We start from the raw sequence: 12080 nt of genomic DNA, 5'->3' as shown, positions 1-12080 counted from the left end.
ATTACATCTTTTATAATGGACTCTAGCATTTTCCCCACTACCGATGTCAGGCTTACCGGTCTATAATTCCCCGCTTTTTCTCTGCCACCTTTTTTGAATAGTGGGGTAACATTAGCTACCCTCCAATCCATGGGTGCTGTTCCAGAGTCTATCGAGTTCTGGAAGATGACCAGCAATGCATCTACTATTTCTAGGGCCACTTCCTTAAGTACCCTGGGATGTAGATTATCAGGCCCTGGGGGTTTATCGGCCTTCAGTCCCATCAATTTTCCTAACACCATTTCCCTACAAATACTGATTTCTTTCAGTTTCACCCTTTCATCAGACCCTATGTTCCCCGGTATTTCTGGGAGGTTATTTGTGTCCTCCTTTGTGAAGACAGAACCAAAATATGTATTTAGTTGGTCTGCCATTTCTTTGTTCCCCATTATAAAATCCTCCGATTCTGACTGCAAGGGACCGACGCTTGACTTCACCAATCTTTTTCTCTTCACATATCTATAAAAGCTTTTACAGTCAGTTTTTGATGTTCCCTGCAAGCTTACTCTCATATTCTATTTTCCCTTTCTTAATTAATCCCTTTGTCCTCCTTTGTTGAATCCTGAACTGCTCCCAATCCTCAGGATTATTGCTTTTTCTGGCCAATTTGTATGTCCTCTCCTTGGATCTTATGCTATCCCTAATTTCCCTTGTTACCCACGGTTGAGTCACCTTTTTTGTTTTATTTTTATGCCAAACTGGGATGAACAACTTCTGTAGTTGATCCATTCGGTCTTTGAATGTTTGCCATTGCCTATCCACCGTCACCTCTTTGAGTGCCATTCCCCAATCAATCCTACCCAACTCGCTCCTCAGACCATCGTAGTTTCCTTTATTTAAACTGAGGACCCTTGTTTCCGAGTCAACTACTTCATTCTCCATCTTAATGAAGAATTCGATCATATTATGATCGCTCCGACCCAAGGGGCCTCGTACAACAAGATTGCTAATTAATCCTTTCTCGTTACATAATACCCAGTCTAAGATGGCCTGATCTCTGGTTGGTTCCTCGACATATTGGTCCAGGAAACCATCCCGTAAACACTCCAGGAATTCCTCCTCCACAGTATTGTTACCAATTTGGTTAGCCCAATCTATATGTAGATTAAAGTCACCCATGATGACTGCTGTGCCCTTATTGCACGCTTCTTTAATTTCCCTTTTAATGCCATCCCCAACCTCCACCTTACTGTTTGGAGGTCTATATACCACTCCCACTAATGTTTTTTTCCCCTTAGTATTTCTCAATTCTACCCATACAGATTCCACATCATCAGAGCTAATATCCTTCATTACAATTGTGTTAATCCCTTCTTTAACCAGTAATGCTACCCCACCTCCCTTTCCTTTTTGCCTATCTTTCCTGAATATGGAATACCCCTGGATGTTGAGTTCCCAGTCTTGGCCATCCTTGAGCCACATTTCCGTAATCCCAACCAAATCATATTCGTTTACCTCTATTTGCGCAGCCAATTCATCCACCTTATTACAAATGCTCCTCGCATTAAGACACAAAGCCTTCAGGCTTGTTTTTTTAATGCTCTTAGACCTATTAGAACTGTAATCCTCCCACTGAGATCAGTTAATCAAGCAGAGACTATTGACTGAAGCTGCAAACTTCTGGTCTATATGGCTTGGGTAGGGTTTCAGCTGCGCTGCCCCATGTGGTCGAATACCCTGTCAACACTTGTTATCTGGTCTCAGGCACTGCCTTTACCAACTGAGCGACTGGGATGTGTGGAAGCCAACCTTTGCGATACCAGCTGCAAACAAAACGCAGATCTCAAAGGCTTTAAGAGCTGTCTAAACGAGGTGATAGAGAGTCTCCCGAGTGAGCTGGGCGGAGGTGACACAACGACATCATTCACACTTTCTAGGTCAAGCCATAACGCTTTCTGTCCTGACAAAGGCCTTCGTCACTCAGCCACTTCCCACAAACGCCCCTCCACCTGCCTTGGCCGCTAATACCAGCCTCAGCGCCACTTGCTTCATGTACCCTGTTGCCAAGGTGAGAGCTCACCAGCTGGATCGATGCTGTCACCTTCTGCCTGCAGGTACATCAAACACCAACAACAACTTGTATCTACATAGCACCTTTAACATAGTAAAATGGCACATGAGGTTTCACAGGAGCCATAACAAAATTTGACACTGAGCCACATAAGGACATATTAGGACAGATGACCAAAAGCTTGGTCAAAGAGGTAGGTTTTAAGGAGTGTCTTAATGCAAGAAAGAAAGGTAGAGAGGCGGAGAGGTTCAGGGGTGGAATTCCAGAGCTTAGGGCCTAGGCAGCTGAAAGCACGGATGTCAATGGTGGAGCGATTGAAATATGGGTTCGCAAGAGGCCAGAATTAGAGGAGTGCAGATGTCACAGGGGATTGTTAGGCTGGAGGAGATTACAGAGATAGGGAGGGGCGAGGCCATGGAGGGATTTGAAAACAAGGATGAGAATTTTGAAATCGAGGTGTTGCTTAACCAGGAGCCAATGTAGGTCAGCGAGCACATGGGTGATGGGTGAATGGGACTTGGTGCGAGTTAGGACACGGGCAGCTGAGTTTTGGATGACCTCAAGTTTACGTAGGGTAGAATGTGGGAGGCCAGCCAGGAGTGCGTTGCAATAGTCAAGTCTAGAGGTGACAAAGGCATGGATGAGGGTTTCAGCAGCGGATGAGCTGCGGCAGGTGGCGTTGACTGGGGTCGCTAACTCTGGTTGGACACATTCTGGGATGTTCCGTCACATGACCTCACACCTCCAACCACTCCGCTCCTACGCTCCCGCTATTGGTCGCCAGGCATGTCCATCCTTGTGGCACTCCGCCTTCCCACACCAATTGGAACACAGACAAACTCTTTGTGACCTCATTGGATGATTCTTGACTGCCAGTCAAACAAACACCTCTTTTTCCCCCATCTCCAATATTTTATGCCCCTATGATTTCTCTCCCGGGATGCTCGCAGCAGTGTCCAGGAGATTAATTTTGAATTCTCAGAGACTCTAAGACACTCTGGGAGGGTTGACACCCCAGTGATGACGTGGTTAGTTATATAGTGTAATTTCCATTGCAATTTGGATTGAGATGTCTGGACGCCATTCAGCTTTGGACTGGGGAAGGGCTATGAGTCACATGGTCTCCAATTAACATGTGACCAGGCATCTTCAAACGCTCCCAGGGCAGGTAAAGCATGGGTTAGATACAGAGTAAAGCTCCCTCTACACTGACCCATCAAACACTCCCAGGGCAGGTACAGCAAGGTTTAGATACAGAGTAAAGCTCCCTCTACACTGTCCCATCAATCACTCCCAGGTCAGGTACAGCACGGGTTAGATACAGAGTAAAACTCTCTCTACACTGACCCATCAAACACTCGCAGGACAGGTACAGCACGGGTTAGATACATAGTAAAGCTCTCTCGACACTGTCCCATCAAACACTCCCAGGGCAGGTACCGCACAGGTTAGATATAGAGTAAAGCTCCCTCTACACTGTCCTATCAAGCACTCGCAGGGCAGGTACAGCACGGGTTAGATACAGAATTAAGCTCCCTCTACACTGTTGCATCAAACACTCCCAGGGCAGGTACAGCACGGGCTAGATTCAGAGTAACGCTCCCTGTACACTGTCTCATCAAACACTCCCAGGGCAGGTACAGCACAGGTTAGATACAGAGTAAAGCTCCCTCTACACTGTCCCAACAAACACTCCCAGGGCAGGTACAGCACAGGTTAGATAGAGTAAAGCTCCCTCTACACTGTCCTATCAAGCACTCGCAGGGCAGGTACAGCACGGGTTAGATACAGAATTAAGCTCCCTCTACACTGTTGCATCAAACACTCCCAGGGCAGGTACAGCACGGGCTAGATTCAGAGTAACGCTCCCTGTACACTGTCTCATCAAACACTCCCAGGGCACGTACAGTATGGGTTAGATACAGAGTAATGCTCCCTCTACACTGTCTCATCAAACACTCCCAGGGCAGGTACAGCACAGGTTAGATACAGAGTAAAGCTCCCTCTACACTGTCCCAACAAACACTCCCAGTGCAGGTACAGCACGGGTTAGATAGAGTAAAGCTCCCTCTACACTGTCCCACCAAACACTCCAGGGCAGTTAAAACCAACAAATGGTTTCCCCATAAAAATCACCCATTTTCCACTTTCAGGCACTGACTGACCTGCTGAGTATTTGCAGCATTTTCTGCTCCGATTTCCGATTTCACAAACCCATTTGTATGATGATCAATCACGCCAGAATAACAGCAGCGATTCTGGAAATTAACAGTGCTCACACCAACCTCACCCATTACAGGCAGTCAGTATCGATGCATCATCAGACTGAGTAGGGAATCCCCTGCACCCTGATGGGTGCAAAGGTTATTTCTATTCATCAGGTGAACAGGCGAATTCAAACTAACTGCATAACCCACTTTCACTTGGCTTGTGTAACAGGGCGAAATGCCATTGCAGAGGAGGAGGGGCCTGTACAAATTCTTTCATTTTATTTCTCCCTTGGCAGGTACAGCACGGGTTAGATACAGAGTAAAGCTCCCTCTACACTGTCCCATCAAACACTCCCAGGGCAGGTATAGCATGGGTTAGACACAGAGTAAAGCTCCCTCTACACTGTCCCATCAAACACTCCCAGGGCAGGTACAGCACGGGTTAGATACAGAGTAAAGCTCCCTCTACACTGTCTCATCAAACACTCCCAGGGCAGGCACAGCACGGGTTAGATACAGAGTAAAGCTCCCTCTACACTGTCTCATCAAACACTCCCAGGGCAGGTACAGCACGGGTTAGATACAGAGTAAAGCTCCCTCTACACTGCCCCATCAAACACTCCCAGGGCAGGTACAGCACGGGTTAGATACAGAGTAAAGCTCCCTCTACACTGCCCCATCAAACACTCCCAGGGCAGGTACAGCACGGGTTAGATACAGAGTAAAGCTCCCTCTACACTGTCTCATCAAACACTCCCAGGGCAGGTACAGCACGGGTTAGATACAGAGTAAAGCTCCCTCTACACTGGCTCATCAAACACTCCCAGGGCAGGTACAGCACGGGTTAGATACAGAGTAAAGCTCCCTCTACACTGGCTCATCAAACACTCCCAGGGCAGGTACAGCACGGGTTAGATACAGAGTAAAGCTCCCTCTACACTGTCTCATCAAACACTCCCAGGGCAGGTACAGCACGGGTTAGATACAGAGTAAAGCTCCCTCTACACTGTCCCATCAAACACTCCCAGGGCAGGTACAGCACGGGTTAGATACAGAGTAAAGCTCCCTCTACACTGTCCCATCAAACACTCCCAGGGCAGGTACAGCACGGGTTAGATACAGAGTAAAGCTCCCACTACACTGTCCCATCAAACACTCCCAGGGCAGGTACAGCACGGGTTAGATACAGAGTAAAGCTCCCTCTACACTGTCCCATCAAACACTCCCAGTGCAGGTGCAGCACGGGTTAGATACAGAGTAAAGCTCCCTCTACACTGTCTCATCAAACACTCCCAGGGCAGGTACAGCACGGGTTAGATACAGAGTAAAGCTCCCTCTACACTGTCTCATCAAACACTCCCAGGGCAGGTACAGCACGGGTTAGATACAGAGTAAAGCTCCCTCTACACTGTCCCATCAAACACTCCCAGGGCAGGTACAGCACGGGTTAGATACAGAGTAAAGCTCCCTCTACACTGTCCCATCAAACACTCCCAGGGCAGGTACAGCACGGGTTAGATACAGAGTAAAGCTCCCACTACACTGTCCCATCAAACACTCCCAGGGCAGGTACAGCACGGGTTAGATACAGAGTAAAGCTCCCTCTACACTGTCCCATCAAACACTCCCAGTGCAGGTACAGCACGGGTTAGATACTGAGTAAAGCTCCCTCTACACTGTCCCATCAAACACTCCCAGGGCAGGTACAGCACGGGTTAGATACAGAGTAAAGCTCCCTCCACACTATCCCATCAAACACTCCCAGTGCAGGTACAGCACGGGTTAGATACTGAGTAAAGCTCCCTCTACACTGTCCCATCAAACACTCCCAGGGCAGGTACAGCACGGGTTAGATACAGAGCAAATCTCCCTCTACACTGTCCCATCAAACACTCCCAGTGCAGGTACAGCACGGGTTAGATACAGAGTAAAGCTCCCTCCACACTATCCCATCAAACACTCCCAGTGCAGGTACAGCACGGGTTAGATACAGAGTAAAGCTCCCTCTACACTGTCCCATCAAACACTCCCAGTGCAGGTACAGCACGGGTTAGATACAGAGTAAAGCTCCCTCTACACTGTCCCATCAAACACTCCCAGTGCAGGTACAGCACGGGTTAGATACAGAGTAAAGCTCCCTCTACACTGTCCCATCAAACACTCCCAGGGCAGGTACAGCACGGGTTAGATACAGAGTAAAGCTCCCTCTACACTGTCCCATCAAACACTCCCAGTGCAGGTACAGCACGGGTTAGATACAGAGTAAAGCTCCCTCTACACTGTCCCATCAAACACCCCCAGGGCAGGTACAGCACGAGTTAGATACAGAGTGAAGCTCCCTCTATACTGTCCCATCAAACACTCCCAGGACAGGTACAGCGCAGGTTAGATACAGAGTAAAGCTCCCCCTACACTGTCCCATCAAATACTCCCAGGGCAGGTACAGCACGGGTTAGATACAGAGTAAAGTTCCCTCTACAGTGTCCCAACAAACACTCCCAGGGCAGGTACAGCACGGGTTCTCGATGACCTGATTGGCCGTTGAACAGGTCCTGACAGCCGAATGGTGCAGATTTAGGAGGAAGAGCACAGAGTGTTGCAACAGTTTAACCATTGGGTTGGTTAGAAACCAGGGCTCTGAAATAACATTTAGGTGAGATTTTTCTATCATTTCAACAGCACATAGGAACAGGAATAGGCCATTCAGGCCATCGAGCCTGTTCCACCATCCAGTTGCATCATGGCTGATCTGTACCTCAACTTCATCTTCTCACCTTTGTTCAATATCTCTTAATACGTATACCGAACAAAAATCTATCCATCTCAGTCCAGAACATTTCAGTTGTCCCCCCCAGCCTCCACAGCTTTTTAGGGGGAAATAGTTCCAGATTTCCACTAGCCTTTGTGTATAAAGTGCTTCCTGATTTCACTCCTGAGTGGCCTAGCTCTAATTATGGCTCCTATAGAGTTAACCTATGGAGTTTGGGTTCATGCTTCCACTGAAATGACGGATGTAGTTTCAGGACCTGAATTTTCCCCCTCTAACTAAACAAATGTGATATGGGTGAAGGGAATTTGCTATTTAAACGTTTGGAACCTGCCCAAGTTTGCTGAAAAATGCCAGCAAGATTGTAGACTGTTTCCTACATTGCAGCAGTGACTACACTTTAAAAGTACTTCATTTGCTGTAAAGCGCTTTGGGACGTCCTGAGGTCATGAATGGCGCTGTATAAATGAACGTTCTTTCTTATCTTTTTTTACAGCACTGAAGGAGGCCGTTCGGCCCTTTGTGCCTGTTAAGATCCATTGGTTGTTTCCATGATGCCCCGCTGGGCCAATTTACTGTTCGATTTAGCACTGGGCCAGGCAGACCCTAATTTCGATTCCTGGCCTATGCCGTGCCTGCCCTCACCCTTGTTTTCAAATCCCTCGATGGCCTCTCCCCTCCCTATCTCTGTAATCTCCACCAGCCCACAACCCCCCGAGATATCTGCGCTCCTCTAATTCTGCCCTCTTGCACATCCCCGATTTCCTTCACTGCACCATTGGCGGCCGTGCCTTCAGCTGTCTGGGCCCTAAGCTCTGAAATTTCCTGCCTAAACCTCTCCACCTCTCTCTCCTTCTTTAAGACGCTCCTTAAAACCTACCTCTTTGACCAAGCTTTTGCTCAGCTGCCCTAATATGTCCTTATGTGGCTCGGTGTCAAATTTTGTTTGCTAACACTCCTGTGAAGTGCCTTAGGGGACGTTTTACTACATTAAAGGCGCTATATAAATACAAGTTGTTTTTGTTGTATCACAACCAGCTCTTTGCTTGGGCCACTACAATCACCCCAATGTTAGGGAGAGAAATATATCAGCCAGAATTCCCACTCCTAATGGAAAGTTTGTGGACATTAGGCTGGACTAGGTTTGGGCTTGGCTGTGATGCTCCCAGTGGTGGGATAGCCTGCAGACATTCAGGTGAGGTCCCCGAGGGCTGTCTATGCCTGTAGACAGTATCCCAGGGTTGAGGAAAAGAGGAGCGAAGTGGTGCCTTCTCCGATAGCAAACCTGTCTGACTCATCAAACCTGGAATTTAAAAGTAGACTGAAAAAATGCAACTGTTTAGGAAACCAAAATAAAAAACTCCTTGCCAGATACCACCATCCGACGTCCCCTATGATTGACCCGTGTGTACACGCAAGGTTTTCTGGCTTTCAAACTAGGCATTCCAGCTGATGGTAACCTTTGCAGTTCAGAGCATGCTGCCAACTTGCAGAGTGCTCCGTCTGCATTCCTCGACATACAGACACACTGAACAGAAGCTATTCACCGAGCACAGCCCCTTCTCGCAGGGCGTGCCTGAGAGACTGAGAGGTGTAACCCGGCCATAGGTGCTGCTGTTCAGGGTGACCACCTAGACAAAACACCTTCAAGTCTGTTGTGCAAGAGAGAGAATGGGAGACTGAGATACAATGGAGAAAGAAAGACTTGCATTGATATAGCGCCTTTCACAACTTCGGGATGTCCCAAAGCGCTTTACAGCCAATGAAGTACTATTGAAGCGTAGTCACTGTTGTAATGTGGAAAACACGTTAGTCAAATTGCGCACAGCAAGCTCCCACAAATAGCAATGAGATAAATGCGCAGCTTTAGTGATGTTGGTTGAGGGATAAACATTGGCCCAGGACACTTGGAAGCAATATTCGCTCTAATTTTTTTTTTGTGTGCGCAGTCCCTGTAAATTTGCTGTTATCTTTTCCAGTGACAGCAGTAGGCCGAGCGCATTGGGGGGAAGATTGCCACAAAGAACTCCCCTGCTCTTCTTCGAATAGTGCCATAGGATCTTTTACATCCACCTTAGTGCGGTACTGAGGGAGTGCCGCACTGTTGGAGGTACTGTCTCACCCGAAAGACGGCAGCGCTCTCTCAGTGTACCGCACTGGAGTGTCAGCCGAGAGAGAGAGAGAGAGTGAGAAAGAGGGAATAAGAGAGAGGAAGAAAGCCTCCCGGGTTGCAGCCTGTCGCTTCTAACCCTATTTATGGTTTTGGCATGAGTCATGGCCTCAGATAGATGACGCACAACTGAAAAGCTCACAGCTAGGGTTTGAAGAAAAAAGGAGCTGGGAAAAAGTTACCCTGACATCAGCAATAAAGATGGAGAAATTGTGTTACCCTTTGCGACTTTACTCAGATGTGCTCCTCATGCTCAGTGCAAAGTTCACTCTGTAAGAGACCTCTCACTCTATACACACAGTATCTGCTATTGAAGCATTTGTATTGGTTTGCAATCAAATCACAGCGTATTTCCACAGGCGTAATGCATTTGAAGTGACATTTTGCGTACAAGACAACATTGAGTATCCTCTCTGACATGTCAAAATGTCAGCAGAGAGACATGCAGCAATCAAATGTGAAGTGACCAGCCACATCTCACAAATAGATCGTGAAAGTATGCAGACTTCATTAGTAGATCGGAGAACGCCTACAGAAATTCTATCCCATAATGATTTGGAATGTCACGGAACCCTACGGTTTCCCAGCAACCATTACCACGGAGTAAGTGCATTCTAGCTCTTTCGGGCCAGTTTTGTCCCCTTCCCTCCTGAAGGTGCTGACGACGGTACAACCCACCATCCCCCTCGTACCTTGCCCAAAGGGGACGTTCTCCATGTGTGAACTTTCGGCAGTGAGTGTTGGCAGCCTATTCAACTGTGGAAAGTATCGCAGCTGAGCCTGACCCTGTCCTCACCCAATGTCATAAGCATATTCTCCAGCGGATTCACTGGGCCGTGACCAGCTGTAAGGACGCCTGGCTCACTTTCCCATCACTATCACCCTTCAGATCATAAAGACTCATCTCCAGCCAGGATTCGCTGGTTGTACATTAATTCAGGAGCCCGATCACACAGAGATTATAAATAAGATGAGATGTGACACTGGTGTAAAGCTACAGATGCAGAACTAAAAATCACACTCCACGTGTATACGGGTTTATTTTTGAACATAAAACGTGGCAGGTGGATTAACAGAGCGTTCCCAGCGCCGGATGTGACAAGGTTTGTCGGCTCACGGAGCTGACCTGAATTCACTCTCAAAAGTAAACCTCCATTTGATGAATCACATAGAACCTACAGCACAGAAACAGGCCATTCGGCCCAACTGGTCTATGCTGGTGTTTATTCTCCACACGGGCCTCCTCCCACTTCCCATCCTGCTACCGCCCTCCCTCCCTGTATTCGTCTATTCCCTTCCCCCTCATGTATGCATCAAGCCTCCACTTAAATGTAGCATAAAGAACGGAGCATTCTAAAGGGACAGAGATCAGTAAGGAGGGGTAGTGGATGCCTGGCCAAGTGCTTCCCCATCCGCCACAATGATTTATCCGCCACCCTAAGGTGCTGGTATGCAGGCCCACAGGGACTTTCCCTCCAGTACTGCTCTTCATGTACGCACTCTGGTAATGAGTGTCAGTAGGCTATTCCACCACAGGGAGATCACGGTCAAGCTCATACACCCATTTTGCCACTGGTGTCCGCCGTGGTTCGGTTGGTAGCCCTCTCGCCTCTGAGCCAGAAGGTTGTGGGTTCACTCCAGAGACTAGAGCACAAAATTTGGGCTGACATTTCAGGGTAGCGCTGCACTGTCGGAGGTGCTGTCTTTTGGATGAGACGTTAAGCCGAGGTCTCGTCTGCTCTCTCAGGTGGATGTAAAAGATCCCGTGGCACTATTTTGAAGAAGAGCAGGGGAGTTCTCCACAGTGCTGGCCACCGTTTATATCTCAACCAACATCCCTGAAAACAGATTATCGGGTGATTATCATGTTGCTGTTTGTGGGTTCTTGCTGCGCACAAATTGGCTGCCGTGTTTCCCACATTACAACAGTGACTACAATACTACACTTCAAAAGTACTTCACTGGCGGTAAAATGCTTTGGGCCTGAGGTCGTGAAAGGCGCTATAGAAATGAAAGTTCTCTCTTTCTTTCCAGCATGAGTGACCGGACAGCAATCAGCAGGAGAGTGGGACTGACAACGTTTCCGGGTCAGGGGCAGGGGTCACCGGTGCTGATCCTTGCTACCACCCCCAACTGAAGGTATTGCAAATGTCAGCGAGAGCTTGCCACCCTGGGTAGGGGGAGAGGGGAGTTCCAAGATCTCCTCCCCAGAAAGCTGATGACTCTGACCACAGCAACCTACCTGTATTGGGCCCGGTTTTGAAAATAAATATGTAAAGGTTGTCCCCCGGATTTTCTTTAGCGTCTTGACCCCAACCCAGGCCTGGACCCACAGGTGGAGCCCTGCCTCCCCCGGGTGTTGTCCGAGATCAGCCTGACAAAACCAAACGCACCTGTAATGACCCTACACCAGGCCCCGAGTGAGAAACAGGAACCGGCCGTACCCGCAGTGACCCCACACCCGACCCCGAGTGAGAAACAGGAACTACTGACTGAGGAACAGTGCATCTGGACAGCTTGAATTTTGCAATCACACTTGCGGTCTCACAGTTTTCAGAGGAACAATCTGGAGACACAGGTGGAGATGTTACCCTGACTGAGTAAATTGTACATGGATTGTAAAACATTGATGTTGAATTCCTGGGCCATAGCTGGGAAACAATTGGTTTTGGGGGTGGGAGACCCCTCCCGGCCAGTGTGCAGTGATCTCTGATGAAAAAGCAGAGGCTTGAGTATCGGTGATGACAGGATTGGGCTCGAGTCCGATGCCCCTACAGTTGAATAGCTGTGGCCCAGTGGATAGCACTCTCGACCTCTGAGTTAGAAGGTTGTGGGTTCAAGTCCCACTCCAAAGACTTGAGCACAAAATCTCGGCTGACACTT

The sequence above is a fragment of the Somniosus microcephalus genome, chromosome 4 (assembly GCF_052327205.1).
Source record: "Somniosus microcephalus isolate GS21.2 chromosome 4, FLI_Smic_1.0, whole genome shotgun sequence".
In the NCBI taxonomy this organism is placed as follows: domain Eukaryota; kingdom Metazoa; phylum Chordata; class Chondrichthyes; order Squaliformes; family Somniosidae; genus Somniosus; species Somniosus microcephalus.
This window is presented reverse-complemented; position numbering follows the sequence as displayed.